The following is a 16,310-nucleotide window of genomic DNA, read 5'->3' as shown; positions in this document are numbered from 1 at the left end:
CATCTCTCGTAGAATTGTTCACTGTCCACTACATCCACCTCTTTTAAAAACCTAAAGGTTGTAATTAGGTCACCCCTCACTCTTCTCTCTTCCAAGGTGGGTAATCTAAAAACCTCCAACCTTGCACTGTACCTCAACTCGTTTAATTCTGGATGTTCGTTGCCCTCCTCTGGACCTTCTGTATGAGCTCGTCGTGCTTCTTTAGGTGCAGCGATCAAACCCGAGAAGCATATTCAAGTTTTGGCCTTATGTATGATAGTATGAACAGCTCGTTAAGTATTTCTGTATCCATGCACCTGAGAGGTATTTTAATATTTGCTAGAAGACAGCTCGTCTCTCCAACTATTCTAATATGGAACTCTGGTGACAGATTACGGACCAAGTTAGCTCCTAAGTCCTTCTCACACACAGAATCCTGAAGCTTATTTCCTGCTAGGTTACAACCATACCGAGGACCTCTTTCTCTTTGTCCCATCCACATTATTTTACATTCTCTGGGTTGTTTCATCAACCAAGTCTCAGACCAACTTTAGAGTCTATTCAGGACAAATGTAAGCTGATGCCATCTTTTGTGTGTGTAATTACCTGTTTGTGCAGTACGGGGAGACAGTTCTACTCCTGACAAGGAACTTGTCCTTTCTATGCCACCAAGTAAACTTTTTAGCCTTTCTAAGAAAAAAAAAAAAAAGGCTTCACTGTCTCACAGGCTGGTTTATTCCAATCATCTGTCACCCAACACTGAACCACCACTTCGTAATATCCTCCGATCTAATTCTTTGGGCAGCTTTTTGTCCCTGGCCTCTGGACACTCTAGTGCTGCACCTCTCACTCCTACAAAGCTGATTTAGACACTTGATGGCTATTATCAGGCCTCCCCTCTCTTCCTTTGTCTCCACTCTGGACAGCTTTGATGCACTCAGCCTTTCATTGTAGTTCAGTCCTCTTAAACCAGGTACCACTTTGTTGCTCTTCTCTCTACCCTCTTAATCAGATCTTTGTGCTTATTTTTAGGTGCGACGACCAGACTTGCGAGCCATAGTCCAGTTTTAGTCTATGTTGTGAATAATCTACCGAACACGTCCTTATCTAAATACTTGAGTGAGATTCTTCTCTTTGCCGGGAGACAATTTACCCCTTTTACAGTGCTCATGACATGTAGCTCTGGGGGGATTTTCACAGTACATAGCCTCAGGTCTCTTTCACACACAGTCCTATAATTCATTTTCAGCAGAGTTATGATTGCACCAAGACCTTTTCTCACTCTGTCCCACACTCATTACCTTGCACTTACTGTGACTGAATCTTATCATCCATTTGTCTGACTAACTTTGAAGTTTAGCGGTGGGCCCAGGACAGAGCCCAGCGGTACGCTACTTACAACCCTAGTCCACTTCGAGGAGGCAACACTTATCTGTTTCACCTGCTACGAGTTACTTCTGGCCTCTTTAGGTTTCAAGTCGGGGTGTTGTTCCTCCCTGTGGCCCGATTCCTCTCGTCTTTGCCTTTAGCAAGTTCTCTCTCTCTCTCTCTCTCTCTCTCTCTCTCTCTCTCTCTCCCCCTTTGGTCTTGACAGACACTCTTTCAAATCCCTCTTTTTGGGCAAGTATATTTGGCTGGTTACCAGCACGTGACTGGAAGTCTCCCTATCCAATGTTACCCTGAGTGACATATCTATCTCTATCTCTACATTTTCCGAACGTCTTTTGTTCCTTCACTTGCTTCTGTTAAATCAGTCGCCAGAGGTGACTGTTGGCTCTTGTACCCTTCTCTGGTTTCCCTTTCCTCCCTGTCTGTGAAAACCGTCTTCATCCAGTTCAGAGACTAAAACGAGTGTTTGCATATTATGATTACGTATGTGCAGTACTGGTAAAGAGTAGTATAGTGGTGAATCCCCATGTTTTATTGTCTTTGTTGCCATAAACACTCAATTTCTTGATGTGTCAACTTTTGCAATCATTTTCTTCACTCGTTTTTCATCATAGCAACAAATCACCAAGTCCCTTCTAAAATTTAGTGTGGTAAGAGAGGAAAGGCACATAACAAAGAGAGGACTTCTTGTCAACTTTGCATGTAATCAAGGATTATCTTACAGTGCTAGAAAACCCCAAGATAAGTTTATTTTCTGGAGTGCAGTTTGGAAACATGCTAGCTGCTCTAAAGAGAGATGGTTGTCCCGGATTAAACTAGTCCCCTGCCGCTACTTCCAAAGACTGGGAGAGAATAGTGGACGCAAGATAACCATGGAGGTAACCACTCTCCACCTAGAACTGATGCAGTGTCACTAGGGTATTGAGAGAGAGAGAGAGAGAGAGAGAGAGAGAGAGAGAGAGAGAGAGAGAGAGAGAGAGAGAGAGAGAGAGAGAGAGAGAGCGTGATTGGGTCCAAAAATTTCAGAATGTCTCAGATTTGAAGTTTCAGTTTTTGTGGTGAAATTAGAATATCACGAGCCATACCAGGAATGTGATCAATCTCATGGATAATCTTGTGCTTAATCTGTTACCTATTCTGTAGGTATCTCTCCGTACATCATGGTACCACACACACACACACACACACACACACACACACACGCGCGCGCGCATTCTGACGGGAGATAGACTTAGATCTTAATCCTGAGGTGATTCATATTATCTGTGGATGTCACAGTTTAAACATAGTTGCATGTAGTACAGCAAAGTATTGCACAACAGGTGGAGCATTTACATGCATTGAAAGTATCATCTGTAACTCGATGGGAAAGAAGCAGTTGATGTTATACCTTTCGAGATACTTGGAATTCATACAACAATAATTATCTTGAAAATGTCTTTCTTACCTTGATATTACAGTGTTGATTCCCACGGTCTTTTGGGGCTAGGCTACGGTCATTCGCATTTCTTCTTCGCACAGTTATCTGGTATGACACCCTGTCACAAGTGAATGTGTCAGTCAAATCAAAAGAAAAAATATGGATCTGTAGCTAGATACTACACTGACATTAGTCAAAGGTATACATGACTCAGTGACTTATTACAATGGTCTTCAGAAAATAGTAGAAGCTGCTACAAAAATGACCGAATCACATGACTATCTTCCTGTAGTAAACATTTCAGATCAGCATGTAAGAGACAAGTGCAGAGCCCTCCAAAATGAAGCGTCATGGTTGGCCCGTAACGGATCCAAACGACAAAGTTCGCAGCGAACTCTGCGGTTAGGCTCGATGAAACAACTGGTCACCTAGATGACGGATTTAGGCAAATGGAGCGGTATAAAAGACACGTATGGGTTCATATTTGATGGTAAGTCTTCATTAAAGATCAGTAACGGTGACCATGAGATCTATTTTTACATTTTGATTAAAAACAATATCCTATAAAGCTATATATATATATATATATATATATATATATATATATATATATATATATATATATATATATATATATATATATATTGGGGAAGAGCAGTGTGGTTTCAGAAGTGGTAGCGGATGTGTGGATCAGGTGTTTGCTTTGAAGAATGTATGCGAGAAATACTTAGAAAAGCAAATGGATTTGTATGTAGCATTTATGGATCTGGAGAAGGCATATGATAGAGTTGATAGAGATGCTCTGTGGAAGGTATTAAGAATATATGGTGTGGGAGGCAAGTTGTTAGAAGCAGTGAAAAGTTTTTATCGAGGATGTAAGGCATGTGTACGTGTAGGAAGAAAGGAAAGTGATTGGTTCTCAGTGAATGTAGGTTTGCGGCAGGGGTGTGTGATGTCTCCATGGTTGTTTAATTTGTTTATGGATGGGGTTGTTAGGGAGGTGAATGCAAGAGTTTTGGAAAGAAGGGCAAGTATGAAGTCTGTTGTGGATGAAAGAGCTTGGGAAGTGAAACACTTGTTGTTCGCTGATGATACAGCGCTGGTGGCTGATTCATGTGTGAAACTGCAGAAGCTGGTGACTGAGTTTGGTAAAGTGTGTGAAAGAAGAAAGTTAAGAGTAAATGTGAATAAGAGCAAGGTTATTAGGTACAGTAGGGTTGAGGGTCAAGTCAATTGAGAGGTAAGTTTGAATGGAGAAAAACTGGAGGAAGTAAAGTGTTTTAGATATCTGGGAGTGGATCTGGCAGCGGATGGAACCATGGAAGCGGAAGTGAATCACAGGGTGGGGGAGGGGGCGAAAATCCTGGGAGCCTTGAAGAATGTGTGGAAGTCGAGAACACTATCTCGGAAAGCAAAAATGGGTATGTTTGAAGGAATAGTGGTTCCAACAATGTTGTATGGTTGCGAGGCGTGGGCTATGGATAGAGTTGTGCGCAGGAGGGTGGATGTGCTGGAAATGAGATGTTTGAGGACAATGTCTGGTGTGAGGTGGTTTGATCGAGTAAGTAATGTAAGGGTAAGAGAGATGTGTGGAAATAAAAAGAGCGTGGTTGAGAGAGCAGAAGAGGGTGTTTTGAAATGGTTTGGGCACATGGAGAGAATGAGTGAGGAAAGATTGACCAAGAGGATATATGTGTCGGAGGTGGAGGGAACGAGGAGAAGTGGGAGACCAAATTGGAGGTGGAAAGATGGAGTGAAAAAGATTTTGAGTGATCGGGGCCTGAACATGCAGGAGGGTGAAAGGAGGGCAAGGAATAGAGTGAATTGGATCGATGTGGTATACCGGGGTTGACGTGCTGTCAGTGGATTGAATCAGGGCATGTGAAGCGTCTGGGGTAAACCATGGAAAGTTGTGTGGGGCCTGGATGTGGAAAGGGAGCTGTGGTTTCGGGCATTATTGCATGACAGCTAGAGACTGAGCGTGAACGAATGGGGCCTTTGTTGTCTTTTCCTAGTGCTACCTCGCACACATGAGGGGGGAGGGGGATGGTATTCCATGTGTGGCGAGGTGGCGATGGGAATGAATAAAGGCAGACAGTGTGAATTGTGTGCATGGGTATATATGTATGTGTCCGTGTGTGTATATATATGTGTACATTGAGATGTATAGGTATGTATATTTGCGTGTGTGGACGTGTATGTATATACATTGTGTATGGGGGTGGGTTGGGCCATTTCTTTCGTCTGTTTCCTTGCGCTACCTCGCAAAGGCGGGAGACAGCGAAAAAGCAAAATAAATAAATAAATAAATAGATAAATATATATATATATATATATATATATATATATATATATATATATATATATATATATATATATATATATTTTTTTTTTTTTTTTTTTTTTATACTTTGTCGCTGTCTCCCGCGTTTGCGAGGTAGCGCAAGGAAACAGACGAAAGAAATGGCCCAACCCCCCCCCCCCCCATACACATGTATATACATACGTCCACACACGCAAATATACATACCTACACAGCCTTCCATGGTTTTCCCCAGACGCTTCACATGCCCTGATTCAATCCACTGACAGCACGTCAACCCCGGTATACCACATCGCTCCAATTCACTCTATTCCTTGCCCTCCTTTCACCCTCCTGCATGTTCAGGCCCCGATCACACAAAATCTTTTTCACTCCATCTTTCCACCTCCAATTTGGTCTCCCTCTTCTCCTCGTTCCCTCCACCTCCGACACATATATCCTCTTGGTCAATCTTTCCTCACTCATTCTCTCCATGTGCCCAAACCACTTCAAAACACCCTCTTCTGCTCTCTCAACCACGCTCTTTTTATTTCCACACATTTCTCTTACCCTTACGTTACTCACTCGATCAAACCACCTCACACCACACATTGTCCTCAAACATCTCATTTCCAGCACATCCATCCTCCTGCGCACAACTCTATCCATAGCCCACGCCTCGCAACCATACAACATTGTTGGAACCACTATTCCTTCAAACATACCCATTTTTGCTTTCCGAGATAATGTTCTCGACTTCCACACATTCTTCAAGGCCCCCAGAATTTTCGCCCCCTCCCCCACCCTATGATCCACTTCCGCTTCCATGGTTCCATCCGCTGCCAGATCCACTCCCAGATATCTAAAACACTTCACTTCCTCCAGTTTTTCTCCATTCAAACTCACCTCCCAATTGACTTGACCCTCAACCCTACTGTACCTAATAACCTTGCTCTTATTCACATTTACTCTTAACTTTCTTCTTCCACACACTTTACCAAACTCAGTCACCAGCTTCTGCAGTTTCTCACATGAATCAGCCACCAGCGCTGTATCATCAGCGAACAACAACTGACTCACTTCCCAAGCTCTCTCATCCCCAACAGACTTCATACTTGCCCCTCTTTCCAAAACTCTTGCATTTACCTCCCTAACAACCCCATCCATAAACAAATTAAACAACCATGGAGACATCACACACCCCTGCCGCAAACCTACATTCACTGAGAACCAATCACTTTCCTCTCTTCCTACACGTACACATGCCTTACATCCTCGATAAAAACTTTTCACTGCTTCTAACAACTTGCCTCCCACACCATATATTCTTAATACCTTCCACAGAGCATCTCTATCAACTCTATCATATGCCTTCTCCAGATCCATAAATGCTACATACAAATCCATTTGCTTTTCTAAGTATTTCTCACATACATTCTTCAAAGCAAACACCTGATCCACACATCCTCTACCACTTCTGAAACCACACTGCTCTTCCCCAATCTGATGCTCTGTACATGTCTTCACCCTCTCAATCAATACCCTCCCATATAATTTACCAGGAATACTCAACAAACTTATACCTCTGTAATTTGAGCACTCACTCTTATCCCCTTTGCCTTTGTACAATGGCACTATGCACGCATTCCGCCAATCCTCAGGCACCTCACCATGAGTCATACATACATTAAATAACCTTACCAACCAGTCAACAATACAGTCACCCCCTTTTTTAATAAATTCCACTGCAATACCATCCAAACCTGCTGCCTTGCCGGCTTTCATCTTCCGCAAAGCTTTCACTACCTCTTCTCTGTTTACCAAATCATTTTCCCTAACCCTCTCACTTTGCACACCACCTCGACCAAAACACCCTATATCTGCCACTCTATCATCAAACACATTCAACAAACCTTCAAAATACTCACTCCATCTCCTTCTCACATCACCACTACTTGTTATCACCTCCCCATTTGCGCCCTTCACTGAAGTTCCCATTTGCTCCCTTGTCTTACGCACTTTATTTACCTCCTTCCAGAACATCTTTTTATTCTCCCTAAAATTTAATGATACTCTCTCACCCCAACTCTCATTTGCCCTTTTTTTCACCTCTTGCACCTTTCTCTTGACCTCCTGTCTCTTTCTTTTATACATCTCCCACTCAATTGCATTTTTTCCCTGCAAAAATCGTCCAAATGCCTCTCTCTTCTCTTTCACTAATACTCTTACTTCTTCATCCCACAACTCACTACCCTTTCTAATCAACCCACCTCCCACTCTTCTCATGCCACAAGCATCTTTTGCGCAATCCATCACTGATTCCCTAAATACATCCCATTCCTCCCCCACTCCCCTTGCTTCCATTGTTCTCACCTTTTTCCATTCTGTACTCAGTCTCTCCTGGTACTTCCTCACACAGGTCTCCTTCTCAAGCTCACTTACTCTCACCACCCTCTTCACCCCAACATTCACTCTTCTTTTCTGAAAACCCATACAAATCTTCACCTTAGCCTCCACAAGATAATGATCAGACATCCCTCCAGTTGCACCTCTCAGCACATTAACATCCAAAAGTCTCTCTTTCGCACGCCTGTCAATTAACACGTAATCCAATAACGCTCTCTGGCCATCTCTCCTACTTACATAAGTATACTTATGTATATCTCGCTTTTTAAACCAGGTATTCCCAATCATCAGTCCTTTTTCAGCACATAAATCTACAAGCTCCTCACCATTTCCATTTACAACACTGAACACCCCATGTATACCAATTATTCCCTCAACTGCCACATTATATATATATATATATATATATATATATATATATATATATATATATATATATATATATATATATATTATATATATATATATATATATATATATATATATATATATATATATATATATATATATATATATATATATATATATATATAAACCATGAAGTTGAAAAATGCACAGCACTGGTAGCCATTCAACACATTTTGTAAGTCCAACATTCAAAACATTTACCAAAATGTATATGTAGCACTTCGGGTCATTCTCACTGTATCCATAACAGTTGTGTCTGGAGGAAAGGAAGGAAGGAAGGAAGGCTTTGTTCAACATTGGCCAACAATGATGCAACTGATCGAGACTACAGCTCACTTAAAAACTCAATGTCTGCTGTCATTTCTCGAGGCTATGAATACTGATCATCGCAATCGGCACAGAGACAATGGATTACCGGATGACTGATTCATTTCATAATCTGCCATCATATATTCATAATAATAGCGACGACGGCTTTGGTGTGCTGTACCACACGAATATATGATATAGAAATACAAAAGCAAATAGTTTTATGTAACCTACATTGTCTACACATTACTACAGCGTATACACTCTATGTAAGCTACATTATTTACACACTACATCGTCTACACTCTGTGTAACCTACATTATCTACACACTCCTACAAAGCTACCCTCTATGTAACCTACGTTATTTACACATTACTACAACGTTTACTCTCTATGTAACCTACATTATTTACACATTACTATATCGTTTACACTTACCTAGCCAGAGAACCATCCCCACCCACCCATGTACATTCAGCACATCATTCAGTCGACTACGGACATTCTCCACACAGTGGAGGCAAGTGTTTGGTCGTCCTCAGGTCCTCTGCCACATCTCTCTGGCCTTGTTTCCTTTAGCTTGGTAAATACCTTCGTCATCCAGTCCACGACCTCTCCACTTCGGTATGCGCCTGAAACCAGAAGTCCTCCAATACCCTATTTGCGTGAGCTAGGCTTAGGGTATCATAAGCAGGAATGACTACGACGCAGGCGGATGGTAAGAAGGCCAACTTACACGAGTCTCACGTGTTGTTCACCAGGGAGCCATCTGTTCACCTGTAAAAGTTTTCCCCCGAGCTGAATGCTCACATCCAAATCCAGAAGGATGTAACAATGCCGTTGATATGAAAAGAGAAGCTAGTTATACGAGAAAAGAATCAGCGGGAGAGTCAGAGGACATCTTCAAGAGCACATTCCGAGGCCAAACTGTCGGAAGCTTTCAAAATATCAATGGTTAAGACGCAGAACACTCCACAGTTTCCCAGAAAGGATGACTAGACATTGTGAAGATAGAAAACGATATCACGGATGGATCTTGCCTTGTGGAAGCCATATGAACAAACATCATCTGAACAAAGGCTGTGAAATTCAAAATACATGGGAGTTCAGTAGATTCGAAGACATTGTGAACATAGGATGTCAGGGCAACAGGACGATAATACGAAGAGTTGGAACAATCACTCTTCTCTGGGAAAAGCTGGGCCAATACATATTTCCAAGAGGAAAAAGTTTTGGCGTAATAACCAAAACTTTTCCTTCCACTTGGACACAGATGACCAAAGACTGACGCAAATTCAGAAACACATTACTTCAGAATATGAGGCAAGCTAGGAAATCCATATACTTTGTATCCAGTAAGATAATTGCTTAATAGATTGTACAAAGAAACCAGAATGGGCATAGGATTAGTAAGAGGTGCAAGGGGAGGTAAAAGTTACAAATCATACAGGATGGAGTTAGAAAAGAGAGCCAAAAAGAGCTTCCTTGTCAAAGGGAGAGACAGCTATAGCGTCACTGGAATGGAGAAGCGGAGGAAAGGTAGTACGACAGAAGTTGTTAGACACTTTCGCATAAAACCCACAAAGATGTGGCAGTGGAGAGAAGAGATCTCAGAGAAAGGAAGGCATTTCTTCTCTAATATACTTGTTATGATTCTGGGCGAAGACGAAAGGCTGATCGTGCATCGAAGCTGGTTTTTTCTTCTTTTTCCCCTTGTCCGATATATCAAGTTTTTCATCCAAATGGCATGAAACCGGAAATGGCTGCACCATGCTTCTTTCCCGCAACCTCTGAGAAACGCTTAGCAAAGATAAAAGCATTGACCCGAGGAGAGGCAGCATTCTGGCCGCGGAAAGTCAAACAATAATTTTCGCCAGTTATCCCAGCCAGTGGGAATGAAAGAACCAACACTGATGTGTACAAAGGGCAGCCGGAGTGGTGGGAGGTGCTTTTAGTAGGGAAACATCTACAAGAGTGTGGTCAGATGAACGATCAGGAGATTGTACAACCACAGCAGATTGGATTAGAAATGAAAAAAAAAATGTACAATGTATACTCATTAAATCATACACATAAAGTTATGATAAGAATTATCACAGAAATGGTGGCCGTGCAGCATGACGAGACATCGTGGTCACAATGATTATCCACAACACTGTATCTATCATTCCTCATCTTTTTTTGAGTCTCCAGTCACACAGAAAAGTTTATATCGATACTAGACCCTTGTTGAGATTTGAAAATGAGCTAAAGGGAAGAAGAAATCGGAAAAGATAAGATATATCTCAAAAGTGTTGGAAGAAGTTGAGAAACTGTCTTTTAAAATGGGACGGGTCATAGTTGTTAGGAAAGACATAAGGGGCTAAAGACTGCCAAAGTTTCGAGGTATAGGGAAAGAAACAGACATTACAACAGTTCCTCCCTGAGGTGCCAAAGGCCACACAGTAATCATGCTATGCAGTACCTTGCCGAGGACGACGTGATCTAGCGAAATGCTGCGGCACACAAGCCGCCAGCTCTTGAAAGCAGAAACATAAATATCCACAGAAGGAGGGCAAGCAAGTTAGGCTTCGAGGTCAGACTGGAAGAGCTGACAAGTCGAATTGCTTGGACTCGCGAGACTTGCTCTAATAAGTATGTAGAGCCATAATCTCCCCAGATGTTGGGGTAGGACGACGCACCCAGACGGATCAGTTCTTTGTATAATCGGAACAATTGTGCAGGAAGAAACAAAAAATAATAACGATATCTGAACAAGACCCCCTTTTTCGCGGCAGAATCAGCAATCTGTGTAGTGTGAGGTTTCCAAGATAGGTTAAATTGTTACATATACTAAATATGTTTATTGTCGTCATTTGTCGACTTACATGTCCTTCGAAAGACATGGGAATATCTTGGGATGATTTTAAAAGGGGAGATGAGCAGAAATCAGTAACAGAGGCATTAGACGTAACCAGGTTGCCCCCCCCCTAAGGGAAATCGTGTCTGAATCTGAGTGAACAGAAGTTGTAACGGGACGAGATGAGGATTGAGGTGGAGAGAATGGACAGGATTTGAAGGAAATGACTCGTCGGCGTATAAGTGAATTTGAACAACTCTTTGAAGAAAGGAAAACGTTGATTAAGAATATGAAGAGTGTAGGAGACAGGACAGAACCCTGAAGGACACTGTTGCTGACAGGGAGAAGAAGAGGTTAATCCATCAGCAGTTAAAACAGACCGAAGAGGAAGCGTCGTACATACGAGAGAACAAGAGAGGGAGGAAGCCAAGAGAAAGGAGCTTCGAGGTAAGACACTGACGACGTAACCTGCTAATAGCTTTTGGCATATCGAGGTCTACGACACAAGGTCTCTCAGGGATGATGACCATACATTATCAAGACATGAGAAGCTTATCACCAGTGCATCCTGCCCTGCGAAAGCTACACTGATGATTAAGGTAATGACTGTAAAACTGAAGATGATTAAGGAAATGGAAATTGAGGAGAGATTTAAAGACGTTAGATATAGTACAAGGCAAAGCAAAAGAACTACAGCTGAATGGGTCAGAAGGGTCACCCTTCTAGCTGTTAGGTTATACCTACAAGGAAAATCGTGGGGGGACCGACAAGCAAGCCCAAAAAACACCATCCACCACACGAGCACAACTGTCTCCAGATGTATACGACTTGCTTATGTCCGGAGAGGTTGGAAAGAACACAGGGAGGGACCTACAACAAGTAAGAGGAGCACCAGGAGGAGGGGAAGCTGAAGTTTGAAGGGAACAGAAAACCAGAGTTACCTGGTCGATGGAAGAGAATTATAGTGTCGGTAGAACGGAACCACGAAAGTAGACAGAACCACGAAAGTAGATGGTCTTGGGTGAAGACCAGAAAGACGTATCAATGGATGAGGAAAATGTTGTCGCCTTTCCTTTGGATAAAGGAACATTTTTGCCTCACGGATAACATATCTGCAATAATTTCAGGCTGAGATGAAAGGTGAAATGAGAGTCGCAAAAAAGGAAGGCCTTACCAGGTTCTATGGTAGAATGGCCTCAGAAGCAGCGGACTTTGAGTGAGGAGATATGTCCCTGTGCTCAGCAAACAATAACCTGCGTTGCACTCTCACCGGAGACGTGAGTGTCATCAAAGGAGAGGCAGTAATCTACTGGAGGAAAGTTGAATAAGAATTCTTCCAAGTCAGTCCAGTCAGCGTTATTGGGGAAGAGAAAAAATGGTAGGTCAGTGAGCAAAGATGGGGAAGTTGTAACTGACCAAGAAGAGAATAAATAGATGGAGTGACTATTATGAAGTACATCTGATAATGTCTATCTTTAGATGAGGCAGCTGGAGGAAGAGGCGAGGTTGATAAAGAGACACACGCAAGAGTGGCCTGGTGAACGAATGGAGGGGGGTCGAGACTGAGTAGCTACAGCGCGAAGGATGTGAAAAAAGGGGACAGATCCAGCATTGAGAGTTGGTGGTCGACCCTCCCAAATGTACTACATGGGTCTAATGAAAACATACTGTTGAAGGGGACCCTAAGTGGGTCTTGTGAAAACCCCTGTCAATATCAGTATGTAGTATGTTAACTTTCTATGTCAAAAAGTTTTAAGTTTGAATTTACAAGGTACATGTTACAACCGTTTCCTTAATGATATCATTTGTAAGGCCATTACTGCCTGTTATCTATGATCAGGTAAGATAAGGACGTGCTGGTACAGGTTTCCCGCCAAGTAATCATATGTGAAACTCCGGTAGTCTGGTGTCTGCACCTGTTATTCTTCTGTTATTTACATATTTGTGTGGGGCCGCTCAATCATCACGTGGCAGTTGAGAAGGGGAGGGAATGTCATGGGATTTGTTACACTCGGGTGAGGGAGAATACCTGACTTACGTAACATAATAACCAGTTTTAATACGAACAAAACTCCTTGATATGCTAATGCAGTCTAATGAGAAATATATTTCACGTGTATATAGCACAGTTCACATATACATGTACCTCATTCACCCTCTTACAAAGGAAAGACATATCGCTACTGAAATTTCAGGTGTGCCACCGTCAACACATGGAGGTGGCGGCGATGCAGACAACCTCCGTCACCGCGTCAGGAAGCCATTCCAACTCTCTGATTGTCCATGGATGCGATGACACACATTACTTCACTCTGAGGTCTTGCAGCCAAGTGTACTGGTGGCATTTTACGTGTGGTAATCTTCTGTACCGTCGTGAATGTTGATGTAGACCGTTTGCAGCTGGGTTTGTGATATGACAGAGGCAGAGTATACACCACACTTAACACACATCCTCTTGTGAAACTCAACCTGGAGACTTGAGCGGCTAAAGTCATCTAGCAATGACTTATATTTACTTGCTGATCTTTAAGGTATTGTACTCTTCTCAATATCTGCAGTTATCAGCAGAAAAGGTAACAATTGCTGTCCAATGTCAGTCATCAAACCATCATCACAGTGCTGATGGCAGGAGACGTGCGCCCTGATCAGTTTTCCATATGTACTACTTTAAAGCAACAATTCCTGTCATCACACTTAACAATCTAGAGCAATTCTCCGGTCAATGTATTAAGCAACGACAGATTTATCATCGATAACAGTTACTGACCTTAATGTCCGTCAATGTTTTGCCTCTGTGGCCAAAGTTCATGATTTCCTTTTCATTGTCTACAGTCTGGCCGTGGTTATCCTGGTGGGTTCGTTCCGTTATGGTTATGAGGGAGAGTGACACCAGCCATGTCGTGGTACAATGTTGCCATGCTTTTTCTTTTCTATCAGAGTGAGTGAGGTATTTCCTGGTGCATCAGTTGCAGTGAACAGGTTATCCATATGAGAAAAAAATTAGTCAACTGCACGTTTGATGGTTTTCTGGTAGTGTGGATTTTCACGAGACCTACAGACGCACATGATAAACATAACAGGTTTAGCCATGCCATCTGATGCATGCATATTTTCCTTGAATTGAAATACCTCACAAACAACCCGCATATCCTTCACATGGCTGAAGGCAGCCGAAAATTATCTTGCACAACAGATTACAACATATGCTGGTCCTGAATACGTGACAACATTAAGAGTAAGCCAGTTCTTAATTTCATCAGCAGCAATCAATGATGGCACCAGCATGTGTGCTTTGGCTACTGCGAAGTCATGATCAGGCAATGACACTTTATATTCCATATGCAATAACGCTGATGATAGTTTAGTAGCAGATGTTAATCTAACTGCAACTCTGGATCAGTCATCTTGTCGAGTGGAATGCGATTTCATATAGCTGGCCCCTCCAAATTTCTGACGGTTGATGTATTAAACTTTGGGACTGGGTGATGAGCGTTCGCTCATACAATCTAAAATGACAGGTTCAGATCTATATCCTGAATGAAAAAAATCTACAAACCTCAACAGTATCATCAGTCAGGACAATAAAGCATTGCTTGTACATTCTAAGATGCATTGCCTCTTGCCAGTCTGGCACCCAATTAATACATGTGCGCAGAATGTTTGGTACCAACAGAAATAAATATCGGCAATTACTAGGCCCAGGTACCGAAAAGAATAAGGACCCAGATCCCATGATCCTATGAAAAGTCGGGGAGGAAGGGGGATATGTCCAGGTGTTATATGTATTTAAGGGGGAGCTTCACACTGTGACAAAATATTACAAGAGGAAGGGGGCATTAAAATTATCAGTAAAGTGTGTTACATTACACTCGAGTAGGCCCCCATGTGACAATTATCACAACTTCAATTGGATTATATTGCGGTATAATCAATTGTCCCTTCATAATGCATAAATCTATTAACAAATCTGAAATCATCATTCCTATGATCACGTCATTGCACATGATGCATTCTTCTGGTTTAGTTGAATATTTTGCTTAACTGATTTTGGTTACAGTCCTTCCTTTTCACATCTTTTAAAGCAAACTATCAACTGGTATTAACATATTTCCTGGTAAAAGATAATTCTTAATGATAAGGCTGTATTGGTAGGTATACATGACCGCAAGTGATATTGTGAGCATTCGTGTCAAAATATGACCCTCCACCAAATTAGACTCCCTTATTCTGAACACCGAATGCACTCAACTTACACGTAACTACCAGGTGAATGAACTTGAAACACCTAAATCCCTTCGGGTTTTTACGATGATTCCCAGACCACATTGAGTAAAACTTTCATCGTACTCTACACTTATGTAATAAAAAATGAGATAGGGCTCCACGAGTGTAGAAACTCCTTCCTCTTACAGTACTTTATTCTATATTGTTGGGTTTCATGGTTCTCAATTGTTTAGTGCCAATGAACTATAACCCCTAGGCATACCGCAAATTGAAAACATGTAAAGTTCAAAGATTAATGATACTTGGCAACTCACCTCTCAGTAACAACAATCCCGCGCCAAACAGAATTATAGACGGATTTCACTTGATATCGTAAACCCAGGAAAATTCCATTTGGAGAGCCACATATGCAAGTTGAGCACAGCTGGTAATCTGAAATATAATTATCATTGTAGTATTCAAACTGCGGTTGGGAAAAAGTCGAACAGGGTTATACAGGGACTTTAGTTTGTGCTGCTTTAGAGTCTAGACTATACAAATATAATGTGCCTTGACCATGTGTCTGGTAATGCTGTCTGTTGACTGTAAATAAACAATTTATGTATACCTCTAATCTGAAAAACTAAAATCATGGCGAATTAACTATGCTTGAGAACCTCAAAAGTGGCATCACTTGTAACTGTGACTCTTCAATCACAATCTCTGTGTCTGAGTTAAATGTTTTATGATCATATAATACTGCTTTGCGCAGCACTGACTGCTATAATAAACTATACAGTTTGTATCTAATATCCTAAAAATAAATTTAACTCTGCGATCAGGATGACCTTGCACAATGGCAATTTGCAAAAAAATGGTTCAAATAAGATTTTCAAGAGAACAGTCAGTAATTACGTAAAGAATATCATAATAGATTATTTACCATTAGTTTCTAATTAGAATGAATAACGCTGACTATATCGTATCAGTACTCTACATGTATAAGAAACGAGGAAAATATATCCCTTTAGAGTAAAAAAATTACTTTATCAT

General features: G+C 41.6%; 1 protein-coding gene across 2 annotated transcripts in view; it reads right to left on the bottom strand.

Moving 5' to 3' along the window:
* The window catches only part of Snrk (SNF related kinase), an 852,818-nt gene extending 837,134 nt beyond the window's left edge, over positions 1 to 15,684 (bottom strand). The window contains exons 1-2 of one of the 2 annotated variants that reach the window (XM_071663342.1): positions 15,593 to 15,684; positions 2,816 to 2,906 (exon numbers count right to left, since the gene is read on the bottom strand). The gene's annotated coding sequence lies outside the window, so the exon portion shown is untranslated. Of the gene's footprint in view, positions 1 to 2,815; positions 3,243 to 15,592 lie in introns of those variants that run through there. The other variant, XM_071663341.1, reaches the window with a different exon arrangement.
* Between the last annotated feature and the right edge of the window lie 626 nt (positions 15,685 to 16,310).

Source organism: Panulirus ornatus, chromosome 7 (assembly GCF_036320965.1).
Source record: "Panulirus ornatus isolate Po-2019 chromosome 7, ASM3632096v1, whole genome shotgun sequence".
Taxonomy (NCBI): domain Eukaryota; kingdom Metazoa; phylum Arthropoda; class Malacostraca; order Decapoda; family Palinuridae; genus Panulirus; species Panulirus ornatus.
This window is presented reverse-complemented; position numbering and strand designations above follow the sequence as displayed.